The sequence below is a fragment of the Lygodium microphyllum genome, chromosome 25 (assembly GCF_053477565.2).
Source record: "Lygodium microphyllum isolate KBCC chromosome 25, Lygodium_microphyllum_v1.1.10, whole genome shotgun sequence".
Classification (NCBI taxonomy): domain Eukaryota; kingdom Viridiplantae; phylum Streptophyta; class Polypodiopsida; order Schizaeales; family Lygodiaceae; genus Lygodium; species Lygodium microphyllum.
This window is the reverse complement of record NC_141159.1, coordinates 122,515,607-122,537,072: the sequence shown is the minus strand read 5'-3', so window position 1 is coordinate 122,537,072 and position 21,466 is coordinate 122,515,607. Positions and strand designations below refer to the sequence as shown.

At 41.0% G+C, this 21,466-nt stretch overlaps 1 pseudogene across 1 annotated transcript in view; it reads left to right on the top strand.

Annotated features, from left to right (window-relative positions):
- Window positions 1-769: 769 nt before the first annotated feature.
- LOC148014690 (lysine-specific demethylase JMJ27-like) overlaps window positions 770-21,466 on the top strand; it is a 69,079-nt pseudogene continuing 48,382 nt past the window's right edge. The window contains exons 1-11 of the transcript XR_015688589.1: window positions 770-2,273; window positions 2,390-2,544; window positions 2,640-2,754; window positions 2,841-2,970; window positions 3,063-3,120; window positions 3,297-3,999; window positions 4,084-4,413; window positions 4,501-4,730; window positions 4,835-5,239; window positions 5,329-5,401; window positions 5,478-5,563. The product of XR_015688589.1 is annotated as a lysine-specific demethylase JMJ27-like (transcript). The remainder of the gene's footprint in view (window positions 2,274-2,389; window positions 2,545-2,639; window positions 2,755-2,840; window positions 2,971-3,062; window positions 3,121-3,296; window positions 4,000-4,083; window positions 4,414-4,500; window positions 4,731-4,834; window positions 5,240-5,328; window positions 5,402-5,477; window positions 5,564-21,466) is intronic.

Sequence of the window (21,466 nt, the reverse complement as noted above, 5' to 3'; positions counted from 1 at the left end):
AGATACATGTTAGCTTCATTTACACAAGTCCAAGGAGTACCCTTGCTTTTTAGACCTAGGTCAATTTGACTCAGGCTAGTCCACATAGTTGAATTTATTGGTGTGACTAGCACACTTTAACTGGTGCAGCTTGGTTGGATAGGACTTAGAGAGTTGATGGAGTTGTCAATTGGAGGTTGGCCCATAAGACTTTCTCTCTCCTCCTTTTTGTGTTCTCTCTCTATGACTCGGACTTTCGTGTGGACGAGCAGACCCAAAGTCTTTACATTACACTCACAAGTCCATATACTTGGGCATGGTGCGTTTCTTAGGGTACTCCCTCAACTCAGCCTAGTCTTGGCCCACTACCTTTCTTGTTAATTGACATAGTTAAGTACATGCTTGGACACATGTCGTTACATTTGATCAAGGGGACCCATGTAGGTCAATTGACCTATGCATGTCCTGGCTCTAAAAAATGGGGGGTACTCCCTTGATTATGTGAAGTCCTAGTGAATGTGCTTAAAAGTGAGCTCACTCGAGCAGCGATGCCAAGCCCACTGCCTAGACAGGCGATGCACGTCAAGACTTATAGAGCCTTTGCTAATTTGCGGTAGTCAATTGACTTGTGTGTGTCCAGGACTCGGGAGCTTACAAATTTTGATAATTGGCTTAACTGACTTCAGTCCGAATAAACGAACAGAAAAAGGCGGGAAAACGCCGGTCGAGGCGTATTGCTCTCTGGTAATTAACAAGTCATTAATCGATTATCATATATGGACGCACCCTACGAGTCTGCGTGCAGATAATTCTCGAGAAAGCGGAATACATCGTCGATTGTTAAGACACTATTTAAAATTTCAGTTCCCAAGGCCAACAAACAGCCAGACATTCGCTCAGAAATTGAGAATCGCGATCTTCCCAGACGTTCAGAGCAGTTAATGGCGCAGTCTGCAGAGCTCTGATGGAATATTGAAAGAAAACCTTGAATTCCACGAATGGCGATGATGCATCATAATAACATCAGGAAAAGAAACTCGCTTGTATCACTAGCATCCTTCTCAAAACCGATTGGTGATCGTATTCTTTTCTGCCTGTTTTCAAAACTCATGGGTTCTTTCTCTCTTCTCCGGACTCCGCAGTCTGTCCTTTTCTCCCCTTTCAAGTTACGACCGTTTTCGGTCCTGAGCTTTCTGGCATACTGTGGGCTCACAGCAAATCATTAGGCGCTCTCAATAAGGCGGTTTAATCCCTCTGCCTCTACTTCTTCCATTTTGTAGTTGAGAAGATGGTCTCGTAGAGAACCGCATTTTACTTCGTCAACTGAGCAATTTCCTCTGCAGTCTGCTAGTTCTGCTCCAGGTTGAGCGTCGGAGACCGTCTTCATGTTGAATTTATAGAGTCCGGCATCGTTCTCCCATCACACACGTTTGCGATTGCAACTCGAACGGCAAGGGTAAAACAGGATCCTGCCTGCAATGTCAAGAAAGGTAGGACAGGGCTCGAACAAGCCGCAGCCTGCTCCAGACGACATTCGCTGTAGAAGGAATGACGGCAAAGAATGGAGGTGCCACATGGAAGTTCAACCTGGCTATATTTATTGTCCAAAGCATATGTACTTGATACGGAGAAAGAATCCTAGCACCAGAGGTCGCAAGGCCGGCACTAGAGGTCGCAAGGCGACTAGCCGCTCAAAGGAAAATCGCGTCAACCTCTCTATTGGTAGCGTTAACTCTTCCATAACCCGAGATGAGGATCAAGCACAAGGGCAAGGATCGAGCTGTCTCTCTGAGGGCTCGGAGATGGTGCACGATGGGAAGGCTGTGCCTAGTGGACGACAAACCATCGATGACGAGCCTCCTTGCGAGATGGTGGATGGAACAGTCGGAGCGCAGGGCGTTGCCCCTCAAGCACAGGCCATGAACGAGACTGCTAGACTACACGCTGGGATGCCGCCAGACAATGAGCCTCAGCTGTTTGAGGCTAACGACAGGATTAGTGGATCTGTCTATGCCCAGGCTATGGTGTCCTCTCACAAGAGGCAAGCTGCAAGCCATGGAGAGGTCCATCAGAAGAGGAAGCGTGGAAGGAAGCCCTCCAAGGGCAGGGTAAGGGAGCCTCAGATTCAGGCCGAGGGTTTGACATCCTCTGCATCCATATATGCAAGCGTGAAAGACAGGAAGCGTGTGGCAAGATTCAAACTGAATGCCAGGGCTGGAACTCATGGTGCGTCTAATAGCAATGGTTGCAAGCCTATGAAGTTGGATGTGAGGCATTCGGGCCAAGACCGAAAGGCATGTTACAGAGTGTTTTGGAAACGATTGTATTACTGTCGAGTGTCTTCTACCGTTACTTAATGATTCCAGCTTTTATCCTGGGTTAATTTTTCTACTATGTCATGCTCACTCAGGATGTTCCAATTGCCGGCAATCAGCCAGAAAACCGTGGTAACTTCAATCCAGAGAGCAGAATGTGCCACCAATGTCAGAGGAGTGACAAAGATGAGGTTGTTATTTGTCTGGAATGCGGTCGGAAGCGCTACTGCGTGCCTTGCATAACAAAATGGTATGGCAACTGTTATTCTAATGTTTGCTGTGATTTTTGCTACCTGGTTACGATAGTAAGCTATTTAGAGCGTTCTCTGTTTATTTGCTTTAAAGGTATCCTGGTCTGAGCAAAGATGATGTTAGACGAGCTTGCCCTGTATGCAAGCAGAACTGCAATTGCAAAATGTGTCTGCGCATGAAGATACCAAAGGCTTCGAGTTTGCAACAGGTCCCATTGTCCTTCAACTTTTGCGGATGGCTTCTAAGGTTTCAGTTTTTCGTGTTTTTAAGACTTCCTTGTATTCCTTTGAACAGGAAAAGGTGCAGGCAACAGACGCAGAGAAGATTTCTGCTCTTCGACACGTGCTGTCTTATATCTCTCCTCTTGTTATTAAGTTAAATAAGGAGCAGGAAGATGAGTTAGAGTTGGAAAAGAGGCGGAAAGGTTAGCAGAGTTTGGGATAGAGTTCATAGATAGTGAAGAGTTGGCTGCAGATCTAGTTCTACAAAGTGATGTCGGTCATGTATTGTCTGCAGGTCAAGAAAATGTGGAAATCAAAAGATCCAAGCTCTTCTCGGATGAGCGACTGTACTGGTCAGGACATTTTCCAGAACCTGCACTTCTTACTCCTAGACTGTGTCTGCAGTGTTATTGCTTGCCTTGGCCCTTTTGATTTGATTCTAAATGCTTGTTTGTTTTTGTCCATGCCGGACAAAAGCTGCAATGTCTCTGATGATAACTCACTCAACAATTACTTCTCTGTATGGCAGTGACAACTGCAATGCCTCTATTGTGGACATGTATAGAAGTTGCCCGAAATGCGAGTATGACTTATGCTTACCATGCTGTCGGGAACTTCGTCAGGGTCTGCAGCCGGGTGGTGAACAAGCAGTTAGTGCTGCCAGTTATCAGAATAAATTGAAGGTTAAAGATCAGAGCAAAGATCCAAAGCAATTGGAAACCTATGTGGGGCTACCAGTTTGGAAAGCTGATGATGATGGTTCTATCTCTTGCCCACCGAAAGAAAGAGGTGGTTGTGGCTCCCCTGAACTCGTGTTGAGGCAGCTTGGTAAGGCAGGCTGGATTGCTGCAGTTGTTGCTGATGTGGAGAAGGCAGTAGGTGGGCAGCCGCCAGAGTGGCCTGAAGTGTCCAGACCATGCACTCTGTGCTTTACAGCTGATGGATCCGTTGTTGCTAATGAGTGCTTACGGCGAGCTGCTAACAGGAGTGCATCATTTGACAATTTTGTCTACTGCCCCTCAGTATTGAAGCTTGGAAAAGAGAGCTTGCATCATTTCCAACAACATTGGCTTCGGGGTGAGCCGGTCATAGTGACAGATGTACTCGACAAGACCAAAGGCCTGAGCTGGGAACCTATGGTGATGTGGCGGGCCTTCAGAGAACAAACCAAGGACAAATTTGCTGAAGAAACCAAGACTGTCAGGGCAGTTGATTGTCTTGATTGGTGCGAGGTAAATGGTCACAGTAGATTTCCACAAGTCTAGAGGTGTTGATTGTTCGTTGGATAGAGCTTACTGTTGTGTTTCATGCATTAGGTCGAGATTAACATCCATCAGTTCTTTAGAGGCTATGAGGAAGGTCGTGCACACAGAGATGGCTGGCCCGAAACGCTCAAGTTAAAGGATTGGCCACCAGCTAATTTCTTCCATGAGAGATTGCCACGTCATGGTGCAGAGTTTGTGAGTGCGCTGCCTTTCCAGCACTACACACATCCGGCAGAAGGGCTTTTAAACCTGGCCTCTAAGCTTCCGAAGTCTGTCTCCCAACCCGACCTAGGCCCCAAAACATACATTGCCTATGGATTTAGACAGGAGCTTGGAAGGGGTGATTCTGTGACCAAGCTTCATTGTGACATGTCAGATGCAGTAAGCATTGCCTTGCAACTCTTAGTCCAGTTGTTGCCAGCATTCCATCTTTGCATATTGATGCTCTTATTCGGTTGTTTGGTGCAGGTCAACGTTCTCACTCATACTTCAGAAGTGAGCCTGACAGAGTGGCAGCTGCGCAAAATAAAGCTCTCAAGCAGAAATCTACTATTGGTCAGGTCACCAGGTCAAAGAAGAGACCTGCAATATCTAGAGACAAGTCCTTGGCAGGGCAGAAGGTTTTGATGGAGCTTACGGGTGTGGACAATCATGGGGAAAGACCATCGGAGTTCAAGGTCCATAATGGGGTGGATGAGGTTTTTTTCCCCTTTTCTCCAATTGCCAATCTCAATTTCATTTTACTGGTCTTCAAAACCTGTCTTATGGTTGGTTTCTAATTCTAGCCATTTCTGAAATGCAGTCTGGTAGCATTCAAAATGTTGAAGATGGTTTGGCTGGGTACATAAGCATGCCAGAAATTCTGGGTGGAAAAGAAAATGGAGTCAATGTACCCAATGAGAATGATCTGCTTAGCCAAGAAGCAGCTGTGGAAAGTGGGTCAGCCATGTGTCCTGAGAAAAACACTGTAAGAGGGAACGTTGATGAGGACCTGATGTGCATGGAAAATGCACATGAACGGAAAAGGACAGATGCAGTTGACAAAGAGCCAGGTATCTTGACTGGGTATCAAGGAAACGAGAATAAGGTTCTTTCTGGGGGTGCACTGTGGGATATCTTTCGTCGGGAAGATGTGCCAAAGTTGCAAGCTTATTTGAACTGCCATTGGAGGGAGTTCCGTCACATCAAAGAAAAGTGTCTTGATCATGTATGACATTTTCAAAAATTGGCCTTCTAAGCCCTCTCTATTATGATATTTCATTTGTGTTTGATTGATGCTTTCAAAGGATCTTGCAGGTAATCCATCCAATTCATGATCAGACTATCTTCATAGATGAAGGCCACAAAAGGAAACTGAAGGAGGAATATGGTAAATACCTGCTTTTATATAGTCTTCTATGCAAGGTGGTTGTTGTGGTAGTAAGTTTTTTACATCATTGGTGCAGGAGTTGAGCCTTGGACATTTGAACAGCATATTGGGGAAGCTGTATTTATACCAGCTGGCTGCCCTCATCAAGTTAGAAATATGAAGGTATGCTGGCTGAACTACTTACTCCCTATTTATGCCAGTGTGCACTATTGCTTGTTTGAGCAATTTCGCCATCCTCATGGTCATGTTCATGGACAAAAATGCATTCTCAATTTGCACTCTGCCTGGGAGGTGCTTAATGTCTCTTTATGTAAACCTCTAATAAACTACTAATTTCATGTGGTGCGCCCTCTCACTTGCAAAGTTTTAAGTACCTTGAGTGAAGGTGCACAACCTTCAGAAGTCATGCTTAGGTGGAGAATGTGAGGCTAGTTTCAAGATAGTGATTATTGGTTCAGCATGTTGTTACACTCTGCGCAACTTTCATGGCAGTTTGCAGCTGGTGTTTAAGAGAAGCATATGGCTTAAATGACTGTCCTTACTTATTTGACCAACTATTGGGTGTTGCTATTTACTCTCTCTCAAATGAGGTTTATCAAAGGACTAGTGCTTTAGAAAAATTTCTAGTTTAACACTTGTATCAAACTCATAAGACTCTTTGTATATGCTCATCAGCCTTTTGGCTTAGGTAGGTTATGCACGGAGGGATGAAATAGCAAAAATATGACATATCATAGCAAAGACAAGTAGAAAAAAGTCAATGAATAATGAATTGAATTTGTGCATGGGTGTGGCTTTGATGAGGGAAATGGTCTCGCTTGAAGAACCATTGATACTCTTTTGATGTTTTCTTCTTGACACAAGATGACTTTTTGAGACGAGCCTTCCTTCTTGACTAGGCTGGTAAATGACTTGATGAATTAGTAATAATAGCAAACAATAAGTTTGAGGAAAATGAAATAAACACTTTATCAATTAATGAGAGATAGTTGACACTTGTGGTATATCTTTGGATTGCATATTATGAATCTTGTAGTACATCAAAGATTGGACTCCAATCCTTGAGAGGAGTTAGGACTTGCCTCTGATTTGAGAGAGATGCTCTCAAATCCCCTCTTTCTTTGTTGATTGGCGAGTCTTTGTACAAATTTTGAAACATAGGGTTGATGAACCAACCTTAGGAGATCAAGGTTAGGCCATGATGAAGAAATCTCAAGCCTCTTAGTCAAAAAAAGTCAAAATGAAAAATTGATGATATGCAAGATAAGGACAAAGAATAGAGGATAGGAGATACTTGGGGGTACTAGTGATGAGCCAGCCCAAACAATTTGAAGGTTTAATAGCTCAATAAGACATTTCACTCACAAGCGATAGAAAAGTACATAGGTAGTGGTAGTATGATGAAGAAATCTCAAGCCACTTAGATAGGAAAGTTGGAATAAAAAATTGCTTATATGCAAGATGATGATGGAGAATATAGAGAATAGGTGAAACTTGGGGTACTTGTGGTTAACCAGCCCAAACAATCAAAAGGTTCAAGATCCTTGACATGATTCATTCATATAAGTAATAGAAAAGTGCAAAGGTAGGGGCAACAATGAAGTAAGTGTAGTGAGGAATCGCAACCACCAACATAGGAGACTTTGTCTAAAGCTGAAAACACAATACACAAAAAAACACAAAGTTTACCAGAGTGAAATGGAGTAGGTCTAGCCAAAAACGAAATGAGCAAGAAGTGACAAACCAATAGGTGATGGTAGAGCACAGCCCAAATTGTAGGGTTTCCAACATTTGCAGATAGGAGAACAAGTCATCTAGCTTGAAATAAGGTTGCCTTGGTAAGGAATAGGTCGCCTACAATAGACAAGTACTTGGAGTAACAAAACACAAAATTCAATAGCTCTTACTAGGAATAAAACAAGTTGCCCTTGTAGTTGACAGGTTGTCCAACAATAGACAAGGGGTAGCAAGATCAAACAATAGTGAGTCAAACTTCACAAATGGTTTAATTGAGAGATCTTCTTTGCCATATTCACAACAAGCCCTTGTTTCCATCCTCAAAAAGGAAAGCAAGGGGTTGGGAAGAATGATAAAACGGCCCAATTGGTTGGTGAGGAGTAACATAACTCCCCTTCAAGATTGAAATTGGGTTGGTAAAATATTTCCAAGGGAATAGATATCGCTAGCATTGCTAAAAGTCCAATAGTTTTGATGATAAATGTTGATAAATGTTGCTAAGAAATAGGTTGTCCACCATAGATAAGTGCTCCAAGCAGCAAAACACAAAATTCAATAGCTCTTGCTAGTAGTAAAACAGGTCGCTTTGGTAGTTGACATGTTGTCTAACAATAGACAAGGAGTAGGACATAGAAACATGAAATGGGAAATGGGATGGAGACGAGAACGCCTAACCTAGGGAACGAGGACGTGGAAACGGGAACGATATTTAAAAAATTAAAATTCATGAAAAAAATTAATATTTCACTCATAATCCATGTGGACTTTGGAGTGTTAAAACTTAAAACCAAGGTATATAATCCACAAGGACAAATCATTTTAAGTTTTAACTTTAAGATATCATGCATCATTTTGAAACTACTCATTAGAAATTGAATTGCAACTTACAAGGCTCAAGAGGTAAGCTATTCAATTATAAATAATAAAATGCATAATACATATGTCATAAATGATAAAACAATGAACAATGAACTAAACTTTAAAGTCTAAGTTAAAAGAACATGCCTATGGTTCCATTGCCAAGAAACTTAAAAGATTATAAATAAATAATAGCCCAAGTGTCACACTGTCATCAATGATCATAATATCATATACAATGTACATGTGTCATGTATCATGAGACTCATGATAAGTAAACTAAATTTCTTGCTGCATCTCTCACTCTGTGAATGGATCGGGCTTTGTTGTCATATTGTTATATAAAATTCTCAAATTAGCACTAATGAATACTAGATTGTTTGCCCTCTCCACACCAAGACGGTTCCTCTTCTTTAAAGCAATGTGAGCGTATGTACTCCACAATTGCTCTAAACAAGAGGAGCTAACCGATTGACTAAAAATACGGATGGCTAGTTGCTATAACTCAGGACCATTCGAACCATAGTTCTCCCACCACAAAGCTGCCCCAATCTTACGGCGATCCTCCTGTGCATTTCCACAACCAAAAGAACTCCGAAATGTCCTATAACATGAAAGTGTCAGAGTGCAGCGGTGCGGAAGCGTAGGACTGAGAGAGAGAGAATGCAGAGAGAGAAGAGAGAGAAAGAGAGTGGAAGATGAAGATGTGCTGTATAAAAAGTGTTGAATATAAAGATATGCAGATATATACACGGGCGCAGTGCGCTGGACTGCGTGTCTCCACCTCGACGATGCAACCTGCTGCTCACCTCGAAGTCCGCTGCAGTCTGCACTGTCTCCTGTCTGTAATCTGCGAGCCGAGAAGTGTACCAGACTGCTGAAGAAGTCGGGTATAAATAGCCGAAAACGGGACAAAAAACAGGGCGCCAGAAATGCTCAGTCGGCTGCATTAAATGCAGCCGACTGCCTGCTGCAGGTCGGACTGCCATGTGGCAGTCCGACTGCCTGTCTGACTGCACCAGGCCACCTGCCCTGCTGCCCCTGATTAGGCTATGATCTGATCTCTAACAGAAAGCTGATCTCTGATCTTTTGTCTAGTGTCATGATCAGGCACTAGATGAGACAATATAAGTCTCCATGCGTCCATAACCTCAGTGTCATTCTTCTAACCCTTGCCTTGGAACTCAAGATCCACAACAAATGCAGTTGCATGCATGGGTGAGCTGTAGGAGTTCCATCTTGTTACAACTAAATGGCGTATCTCCTCATACGCCTCATTATTTGGTGCCAACTCTTGCAACTTTTCATTCAACCTATCCATAGCCTCATATACCTTGCCAATGCAAGGTTGCATAGCATCCATAACCCTCAATAAATGTACAATAGGTGATACCATAGCATCTATCGGCTTTACATCATCCCAAAGAGTAGAGTTATTTGCTTTCTCCAAGCATAAGATACTTGTAGGAGTATTTGCCAATGTTGATGAGGTAAACTCGTCATTAAGAAATAGCTGCCACAAGGCACCACTGCATTCTCTTAACTTGCCTAGCATCAAGAAGTTAAAGGCAAATTTGGTATCAGAGTATTTTAAAAGTGTCTTCTTCGACCGCAAAGAGAAGTGATGGTGAAGAAACTGGTGATTTAAAACAAAGTTAACCATTTGAGCTCCTTGCTCTATGACAGGTGCAATCCATGACAAATTATCAATATCCTTTAGTAGGTTGTTCAAGCAATGAGCCATACAATATGAAACTATGATATGCGGATAATATCCTTGGATAATAGCACCTACTGTCTTATTTGCAGGCTCTCCATATGCGGATGATAGCACCTACTGTCTTATTTGCAGGCTCTCCATCTGCAATAAATCCCACAACATGCTCTTGGCCAATAAGCTCAACACCTGTAACCCACTCTGTTGCTGTTGACTTTCTTGTCCCCAATGCATCATGTGAAGATATGAAATACATTTTCCCAAGAGAATAAGCAACCATACCATGAATGGATCGCTTGCGTGCAGCAATCAAGGAAACTCCATTTTTAGTCCACATGCTCTTTCTAGTCACTGCTACTTGCTCAATAAGGCGCTTTTCCTTGTTGAGCAAAGTGGTGCGTAGGGTCTCTGATGATGGAGGTACATACAAAGGGCCATACTCACCAATCTTCTTGCACATCAATTTAAAATACTCTAACCTGGCTGCAGGAAATTGAATGTGGTGATGATAAAAAAAAGTGTGCCACTGATGTATCCATCTCTTCCTTCCTCTTGGGATCCCAACTAGCATCAAGTGTGCTTTGTCTACGTGCAACATGTGGCGCTGTTGATGCCATGGCTGATGCAATGCCTACAGTAGGTGTGGAGGTAGCACTTCCTTGATACTGACCTTGCTCTAGATACATCTGATGGGGATGGTGTCACAAAAGTTGCACGGTCAACTGCAACACGTCGTGGTCTAGATGCAAGATAAGCTTGTTGACTTGCTACACGGTCACGAAGCTCCCTTTGCTTCTCCAAGGTCACATTCGGACAAAACTATACCTCTGAATTTGGATCATGTAGGAGATGAGCTCGGACCTGATTATGCATAAATATTAAAATGGAACAAGTGGTGATTGGTATTCTATATTCTAATATTTAAGTATCTTTGAAAAATTAAAATCAATAAAAATTCGAAATACAAATGCTCGGCTCAATGGATTACCTTGTTTGCTCCACTAGTTCGCTTGTATGGGCAAAGCTTGCAAGTCCATGGTCGAGGTGGTTGGGGATTCGATTATATCGGCTTCTGGTGTTGTGTTGACTGCTCCATTTACTCAAGAGTGGATTGTTGATAGTGGTGCCTCTAGGCACATGACTCCTTCAATAGGTGTTACTCATTTGCGGCCTTCTCATGGTCGATTCTTGTTGGAGATATTTCGTCTATTCCTATTCAGGGACGGGGCAACATGCATCTTATTCCAGATGGGCGTGCTGGTGTCCATGCTTTTGAGGTACTTTATATGTTGGCTTTGGATATCTTCTCTTGGTGCACAAGATTTGTGTCCTCGTCTCTTAGTTGAATTTGATGTGGATTCTTTTCGGATTCTTGATCGAGGATCGAGAGCGGTTCTTTCTTCAGGTTATAAGAAGAATGGAGTCTACAAGTTGTGGTCTTTTTTTGCTTTGACATCTTTTCTTCTTACCTCCCAGACTCAATCCAAGCTTTGGCATGCTTGGTTTGGTCACCTCAATTATGAATATCTTTGGAAGGCATCTAAGGACCAATTTGTTCGAGGTTTGCTAGATATTGTGGTGAGTTAGCACCCTTGTGTATCCTACATCCATGGGAAGTAGACTCGTGATGTTGTTTCCAGCAAGGCTTTGCAGTGGTCTTCAGCAATCTTGGAGCTTGTTTCCACTTATCTTTGTGGACCGATGAGGACGGAATCCCTTCGAGGGAGTTTGTATTTCATGCTCATTGTAGATGGTTACAACATGATGACATGAGCCTATTTCTTGAAGCTGAAGTCGAAGGCTTTCTCCAACTTCAAGGATTGGTTGCTCTTTGAGGAGAACTGATCGAGACGGAAGCAGAAGACCTTACAATTGAATAAGGGCGGAGAATTTGTTTCTAATGAGTTTACTCGGTTTTGTGCAAATTGTGGTATACGCCAGGAGTTTGTCAATACAAACACCCCTCAAGAGAATGGCATTTTGGAGCGGAAGAATCGTACTGTGATCGAGATGGCCTGTACTACGATGGAGCATCGTCAGACACCTCAGTGTCTATGGGTTGAGGCTGTGGCTACTTCAATTCACATTCTTAATCGTTCCCCTACTTCTGCTGTTGTTGGTATGACTCCTTTTGAGGCGTACTTTGGATCAAAGCCTGATGTTTCTATCTATGTAGAGTAGCCTCCTGGATTTGGTTCCTCAGATGGGAAGGTTTACAAGTTGAAGAAGGCCTTGTATGGCTTGAAGCTGGCTCTGCGTGCTTGGAACGAGAAGATTGGTTTGTTTCTTCAAGCCAAGTTGGAATATCGGCGCTCTAGGGCTGATCTGCAGCTTTATGTGCACACTTTTGAGGGTGGTTGTGTGTTATTTGTGTTGTATGTTGATGACTTGATTGTTATAGGTGATCATGCTCAGCAAGTTGATGAGACGAAGGCAGCCCTATCAGAAGTTCGAGATGACAGATTTAGGACTTATCCATTTCTTTTTGGGCCACGAGTTTTATTAGTCTCAGAGGGGGATTTTCATCTCTCAGTAGAGATATGTATAGGAGCTCTTGGTGACTTTTGAGATGGAGGATTGCAAGTCTATTTCTACTCCTACGGATCCGAATTGGAGGGCCACTTCACATGCAAATTCTCCTTTGGTGGATGCTACCCACTACCGTTAATTGATTGGATCATTGATTTGGCTCCTCAACATTCGGGTTGATCTATGTTTTGTTGTAGGTCTCTTGGTTGGGTTCATGAGTGCACCTCAATAGGTACATTGGTAGGTTGCTCAGAGGATACTTAAGTTTCTGAGGGGGATCTCCGACCTGGAGATTTCCTATCCAATAGGTACATGTGCTTTTGATCTTGTTCTTGAAGGTTGGAGTGATTCAGATTGGGTTGGTGCTGTGGATCAAAGGTGGTCACCTACTACATGTTATTGTTTTACCTTGGGTGCTGGTGCTATCTCTTGGAGTAGCAAGAAGCAGCCCATGGTGGCCCTATCTTCGATTAAGGCAGAGTATCGGGCTGCGCCTTCTACCACACGTGAGATTGTGTGGCTTCGGCGATTGTTGGAGGAGCTTGGCTGCCCCCAGACTCGTCCTACTATCTTGCAGTGCGACAATGAGAGTTGCATTGCCTTGGCTCAGAATCGCGTATTCCATGCCTGGACAAAGCACATAGAGATACGGTATCAGTTCATCGGGGAGAAGCTTTTGGATGCGACCATCGATGTGAATACTGTAAGACTGAAAGACAATCTGACAGATTTGTTTACGAAGGTACTTCCTTAGGCTTTACTTCGTCGACATTCCAGATTCCTTTGTCTACTACCTTGCCTTGGATTTGAGATGGGGTGTTGAGAGTTATTTCCGTGGCCACATCAGCAGTGCCATGTGGTAGGCTGCCACATCGCAGTAGTCGGACAGTCCCGACTGCAGTCAGCTGCATTTCATGCGGCCGACTTGATTATTTCAGGTATTTTCAGGCTATTATTTTCAGCCTTTAAGAGTTTCGAGCAGTCTTGTGGCACATTGTCTCTAACAGATTTCAGCCTGCTGACTGCGGGGATTGCTCTCGGGGTTGACGGAAATCGAGATCCTTGAGGTGGAGACATACACATATTTTCTCTGCACCTGTGTATAATTCTGCATCCTTATACAACATTCTTCATTGCAGATTTTCTGCGTTTCACTGTCTCTTTCCCTCTCTCTCTTCTCTTTTGTTCACTCTTTGTCACAGCCATTCGCTTATGCATTGCTTCACTATGACATGTTCAACTTCTTATGGTCAAAGGTTGGTGGTTGGTTGATGTTAGCCCATGTAAGTTCATCCAAGTTGCTATCTATGAATGAGTATCGGCATTGCGTCTTCCTCACCTTTGTTAGGTTATTGGGGGAAGCCAATGCTAATTTGGGGTATCTATGGCAAGGGAGCTTGTATATCCTATATAAGAAAGTCATTGCTCTAGAGTGTCTCCACAAGCAAGCTAGTTTGGTCAACGAGTGGACTCAATCATCTATGATATAGGTTGCAATCCCAAACCTTAGTTCTATACAAGAGAGTAGGTATGACTAGACTATTAAACAACCATAGTTTGGTTTGAGGTTCTTGAAATTGTATGTGGGCACATTGGCTCTCAAGGGTCCTTAGGGTTGGGTTGCCTCATGTCAACTTGGCCTCAATTGCCGCCTCCATGAAAAGCTTGGGTGAGAGAAAGTAACTTCTAAGAATACATTTTCTCTAACATGCGTGGCTACATCTCCAAATGTAAATTGATACATATATCAGATCACCCATGTTGTGGAGTTTTGAACACTAGGACTTTGGTTTTTCAAGATTCACTATGAAATCTCTACCTTTTGCAAAAGGTATTTAGTGTATCCAAGTGACATTGCAAGCCCTCTAATGAGTTTGAAATGAGTATAATATTATTGACATATAGTAGTAATGGTTTTAACACTCTAGCTAGGCTACCTTGAGATCCACCTCTCCTATCAATGTAGTTAGACATCTGGTCTTATAGTCCAAATAGTGTGGGTGAAAATGGGCACCCGTGTTTTACTCCTATGGTGTTGTCAATCCTCTTAGACATCCCTCTAGGTATGCGCATACAGCTTGTCACTCTCTCATATAATGCATAAAACCCTACTGCATATCCTTTCGTACTCCAATCTCTCGCAAGCTTTGCATGAAACGTGCTCAAGGTACTGTATCAAATGCTTTACAGAAATCCACAAAGTAACAATATATCCTCTTGTTTTGGGTTTGGACCTCCTCTGATCCAATGTGGTGCATCCTCTTAGTTTGCCCCCGTTCTCTCTTGCCTTGCATCTCGGTCCATGCACTAAACTTATGCTCCAATATTAATTGGGGATATGATTTGTCTCTCATGTGTCTCTTGTAGTCTTTTATGCAAAGTAATATGTGGGGGAATATGGTATTGTGTCTCTCATGTGTTGATAGACCGTAAAGGTCAAGATGGCATGATCGATTGCCATTCCAATCCTATTAGGTGATCCTATTAGGGTATTAGTAATGGTGATCCTATTAGGTAGTCCAATGTACTTGCCCCTCGCTTATGGTTCTAGTATGTTAGGGCATTCGAACTTGGCTAGCATGAGAGTCCATTGAAAATGGCTAACCTATGTGCACAACTTCCTTGTCTTGGGCTATCATGTGTAGATCCATCTCATTTGCATTGATCCCTTTGAACATGGCGTCTTCTTGTATGTAAAAGTCACTCTATCTAACACGTGTTCAAGCATTAAAATCCCATACGAAAAGTATATCTTCCAAGTTGGTATGCATCAAATTTAACAGACGCTCAAGGACAGCCCTTGGTTCATATGCAAGTTGGTACAACTCTCAAAGTTTTTGGAAGACTTCGAAATGTTCTAGAAGATTTAAGAAATTACTAGATAATTATGAGAAGGTTTTACATAATTCTTTGGAGAGTTCTAGAAGAGGTTTGGATCAATGCTTACATCAACATTGCTTATGTCATCACTTATGTCAATTCTGCCTCTTATCAATGATGTCTTCATTTAGAAGACTTCTTAACTTTCTCAATTCTAATATAAACAAGGTCTTGGGCTATAAGTCCTTCAATCTTGCCAACACCAGTTGTGAGCCTCTTGCAAGGTAAGTCCTCTTCTAGTTCTCGTCTTATTCTAGTCTAGTGTTGTATCAAATTTTGTCTTGTAATCAAGCCATGATCTTGCCTAGTCATGATGGAGTCCGTGATGGAAGATATTGTTCTCTCTATACAAAGCAACCAATAGCAAACCTAAGAGGTATATGAAAGTGCTGCAAAGCTACAAGCGGAGTAACTGCAAGCATTAGGCTTAGCTGTGCAAAACGTACAATGATAACTTTAAGAAATTTAGGAGACAAGTTTGGATCAAGGTAGAGATCTATTAGCTATTGGAAACCTTCATCATCAACATAGAATAGAACCAAAGGTCAGTCGTCTTTTAGAGAAACTTGGTGGCACAAGGTCAAAATTCAGAGATTTTCTTTAGCAAATATGATCGTATATATCTATGCAACCATATCGTTACCTAAATGATACTTCTTGAGTTGGCCTTGTAAAAACTCTCCTCTCAAGTGCAACTCTCTTGGTTTGTCCTCTTACTTGAGAAGTAATCCCCATTGCTATAGAATTTTGAGCCTTTTATATAAGAGTTTTTTTTTTTGCACTTGGAGAAGTAGATAGAGAAAGAGTGGTTGAAACAAAGATTAGAAATCTATGCCAATGGTTGAGACCCACCTTGATCTACGCATCGGAATTTCGGCAATTCACATGTGGTTTAACATGACATCATGATTATTTTATTAGTCAATTTTGTTGCAAATTGAAAGATGATGTTAAAGGACTTTTACTCACCATGCCAAAGGTGTATACACTTGGTCACTGGCGAATCTCTCTCTCAAGCACTTGAATGTGAGAATTGCTTGTTTGAGAGAAGATAAGAAACATGTTGAGGAGTTGCTTTGAACTTGGGCATGATGAAGACTTTTGAAGATCTAATTGCCCAAGAAGACTAAGTATCTGATGTAGAGCTTATGTAAATCGATATGATGTGGTTCAAGCCATTGACAACTCAAGGAAATCAAAGGTGACACATTAATGGATTATGCATGTATTGTGGCTAGTCAAGACACATAGCTAAATATTGTCCTAGTAAAGAAAGTATGAGAATTCATGGTGCCACTATTCCATTGTTGTTGGGAAATGTTGACATCCAATTTCAATAGAGACCATGTGGTTGGACAAAGTGTAAGCCTTACAAGAAATGGGAAATAATGAATGCACTTCAAGAAACCCAAAAGGTTTCCTTCTATTTGCAAATCCAACGTTTAGCTTTATGTTATCAACAAAGATTCACTTGGAGGGAAGACAAATAAAGGAACAAGCTTTATTAGACTTTGGAGCCACGATATGCTTCATGGACAAGAAATTTACAGAGCAACATGATATATAACTTCTAAGGAAAACAAAGCTGGTATGCATAGAAATAGTTGATGGTTGACCTTTTACTTCAGGAGATGTCAGGTATGAGACTCAACCCATGAAAGTTACCCTATGGATTCTTGAATCAAATATAGCCTTTAACATCATTCATTGCCCAAATAGTATTGCTATTATTGGGCTACCTTGACTTGAATTACATAATCATGACCTCAATTGGAGGTCTAGAAAGATTGAACCAAAGCTAGTGTAAAATAATTAAAGGAAGAATTCTCGATCAATATACATTGGAGCAAAGGTGTTCATGTGTCAAGCAAAGAAGAATCCATCCTTTTCAATGGAGGAGCCAAAGGATAAAAGCTTGGATATATTCGTAGCTCAGTATGCAAAGTTCAAGGATGTGTTTGAAAAGAAGAATGAGGATATGCTATTAGAATACCGACCTTATGATTGTGCAATAGATTTACAAGAAGGAGCTCAACCTTCTTTTGGCCCCATTTATAAGGTATCCCAAGATGAATTAGTAGAGCTTAGAAAATATACTAATGAGAATCTTGCCAAGGGATTCATGTGTCATTCAAAATCTCTAGCGGGTGCTCCAATTCTATTCATCAAGAAAATAGATGGATCCCTTTGTATGTGTGTGGATTATAGAGGGCTCAATAAGATTACTATCAAGAATCGTTACCTTGTTCCCTTGATTCTAGACATAGTAGCCAAGAGTTTTGGAAATGGCAAGGTAGGAAACGGGTTTCAAAGAAGTTTTTTATAGTATTAATTTTTAGGGAACAACTAAAAAACGTTTCTTACCTTCATAGTAAAATATATGGGTTATTGAATACATATACATAAAATAATCAAAGAAGTAATCCTACCTATCCATTATCTATATGATCAATGATCAAATTGTACACAATAAGCATGAAATAAAGATTAAACATTCAAGAAAGTAGACATTATTGATCGTTTGCAAATCACATACCCAAGATTTGTAGAGCACAAATTGTTCATGGATTGTTTGGAAGGTTTGTGACCTATCACGATGCATGAATCCCAATGTTTTAAGTAGAAGGCATGATTGCAAGGGGAAAAACACCACTTTCAAGCATTTTCAGAAGGAAAAAATGCGCTTTCATGATAGGGTATACTTTTTAAAGCCAAAATGTCACTTTTCAGCCATTGACATGTTTTTTGATGAATAAAAAACACCTCAAAAAGTAAAAAACGTTTTTTTCTTTTTGTACGTTTTCTACCTTGGGGAACGTGTTTTCATGCAACTATGATTCCAAAATTCCTTGAGTGACTTGGGAAAGCCTAAGTCTTCACCAAGATAGTAGATCTTTGTGGTGCTTACAATCTTGTAAAGATAAAGGAAGATGATGAATGGAAGACGACTTTTCGTATAGGGTACGTGCATTTTTCAAGCATTTTTAGAAGGAAAAAAGGCGCTTTTATGATAGGGTATACTTTTTTGGGCCACAATGTCACTTTTCAGCCATTGACATGTTTTTTGATGAATACAAATCACCTCAAAAAGTAAAAAACGTTTCTTTCTTTTTGTACGTTTCCTACCTTGGGGAACGTGTTTCCATGCAACTATGATTCCAAAATTCCTTGAGTGACTTGGGAAAGCCAAAGTCTTTACCAAGATAGTAGATCTTTGTGGTGCTTACAATCTTGTCAAGTTAAAGGAAGATAATGAATGAAAGACGGCTTTTCGTACAGGGTATGGGCATTTTGAATATGTTGTCATGCCATTTAGCCTCACGAATGCTCTAGCAGTTTTCAACATATAATGAATGATATCGTTTGAGAATATTTAGATGACTTTATTGTGATCTATTTGGATGACATCTTGATCTTTTCCAAGAAACAAGAGGAGCATGAGTATCATGTTAAAATAGTCTTAAATAAATTCGAGAAAGTAGGCTTGTATGCAAAATTGGAAAAGTGTTTTTTGCATCAAATTGAAGTTAAGCTTTTGGGGTACGTCATTTTTTAGAAGGAATTTTCTATGTGCCTTTAGAAGGTACAAACTATTCTAGAATGGGAGACGAGATATTCAATGTTTTTTGAGATTTGTAAATTTTTATTCAATCTTTATTAAGGATTACTTTGATATTGTAGCTCCTCTAACCAACCCAACTGGAAAGGACAAGTTTGTATGGGATCAAAAGGTTGAACAAGCGTTTCAAAGATTAAGCAAGCCTTCACCTTAGTACCCATTCTCATCCGTGTAAATCCATTGAAACCCTTTATCATGGAGATAGATGCCTTAAATTTTGCACTTGGATTTGTTCTATTCTAGATCGGTGATGACAATCAAGTTCATCCAGCAGCTTTCCTTTCGAGAATTTCTTTGCAATAGAAATGAACTATGAAATTCACGATTAAGGACTTCTAGCTATTGTGGACTCCTTGGAGACCTAGTGACACGTACTTGAAGGCGTCTCTACCTAGCACCAAAAGGAGGTATTGAAGCCCATGACTAGCAGAATTCAGTAATCTTGGAATTTGAGCAACAGAGTTTAGGATAGTTATTAGCAAAGCCCCAAAAGACTTTGAAGTTTGGACTCTTCTCAAAGGTCAAGAAGGACATAAGGAGGCAATTACATAAAGGCCAAGAACAAACTCAAAGGGTTTTTTAGAATATTGATGGGCTGCTCTTTTATAAAGGACTCCTTTATATTGCTTGCGATCCTTTGCAAGTGGATATACTCAAAATGAGACATGATCTCCCCTTGCCAGGGCAAATTTCAACCATTATCTATTCCAAGTAAGCCATGGTCATCTTTATCCATGGACTTTATTGTCGAATTACCTTCTTCTAGAGGATATGATTCCATCTCGGTGGTGGTTGATTGATTCATAAAAATGGCACACCTTAGCCCAACAACCAAGAGTATCAATGGGGAAGGGACAACAAGGCTCTTCTTGGAACAAATATATTGACACCATGGGTTGCTTGATGATATTGTTTGTGATCATATTCTCGAGTTCATATTCGGGTTTTGGAGAAGTCTCTTTAAACTTTTGGGAGTACAAGTGAATCTTTCTTTAGCTGATCACCCATAGAGTGATGGACAAACAGAAAGTGTGAATTAAGTCTTAGAGTAATACCTTAGATGCATAATCAAATGCTATCAAGACAATTGAGTGGATCTATTATCCCTTGCTAAGTTTGTATATAATAATTCCTTACATACCTCGAATCAATTCACACCATTATTTGGTAATTATGGTCAACACCCAAGGATAGACAATCATGTGAGATCATATGAGAAAAATCCACCTGTCACGGGCTTAACTCAATCCCTCTTTGATATTCACAAAGAGTGCAAGCACATATCAAACAAGCTCAAGAGAAATATAGATAAGCTTTTCATGCAACACCAATCATTCAAAATTTGAGATCAACTTTGACTTCTTCGACGTGATCTACATTCTTCTCGTCCCTTTAGGTTCCAAGATTGAGACTTGGACTCATAAACACAATCTTGTGTGTGTGGACAATGACACTGACACTTTACTGAAAAGAAAAGAGTACTATCATTGCATTAAGAAAAGGAAGCAAGTACAATGCTTTATAGGAAAGTAGTAAAATGCAATAGGCTCCACTATGCATATGGGATAGGTAGCCTGCATGTCTTTAGCCCTGAAGCTCCATACAAAGCGGCTGTTAGTAGGTGTGATTGTCTGAATCTCAACAATATCTTGTCCAATGGAAGGGCTATGATGCAAGTGAATGAATGTGAGAACCGGCTTCACATCTTCAAAGAGTTTCTATGGGCTCGCAATTTTCATCTTCAATACCTAACCAAGCCAAGATCTATTCTAAAGCACACCATTTCTCCTCGCGGAACTTGGCATTGGAAGGAGTTGTAATAACAGATGCTCAAGCAAGGATAGCCCTTGGTTCATATGCAAGTTGGTACAGCCTTTGAAGTTTCTATAAGATTTTAGAACATTCTAGGAGATTCGAGAAAGTACTAGATGGTTCTAAGAAGGTTGAAGTTCTAGAAGAGGCTTGCATCCACATTGCTTATGTCATTACTTATGTCAATGATGCTTATGTCGTCAATGATGTCATCATCTAGAAGCTTTCCCTCAACCTTCTCAATTCGAGTATAAATATAGGGGTCTTGGGGTACAAGCCCTTTAGTCTTGACAACACTAGTTGTGAGGAGCCAGTCTTGTTCTAGTCTTGTCTGTGAGCATTCTCTTATAATAAAGTTCTCTTGTCATCGAGTTATCTCAAAGTCAAGTTCTAGTTCAATTTCTCTTTCAAGTTCTGCTTTTGTAAGTTGTGAGAGAAATCTCCTTGCTCTCAAAGAGCACTTGCCATGCTCATAACATCAAATGGTGACCCATCACATGATGCATAGCCCATTTGTAAGTAGAAAGTATCTTATGGCAATGAAGATGTCATGTAGTCTCCTTGTGTGAATTTTGATCCACATGTATTATGCATCTTCATCTTTGTGTGTCACTTGCACAACATTTGTAACACCCTCTCCAAAAAGTACGGCCACATTCCTATATCCCTTAACATCTGGTAGTTGGCTCTCTTTGGATTGGTGTGTTTCTATATACATGGTTATGTCCATATTTCGAAAACAATCCTCAAAATATCCAACATCCAAATGCAATGCTCCATTGAAGTTCCGGACTAACATTCTAAATGTCTCATAGACCGCGCATCATCATTGTGATTGATGTTTTACAATAATCTTCCTACTATATTTGTACACTGCATACTTTCCGTCCATACATGCCTCCAAAATGTTGTG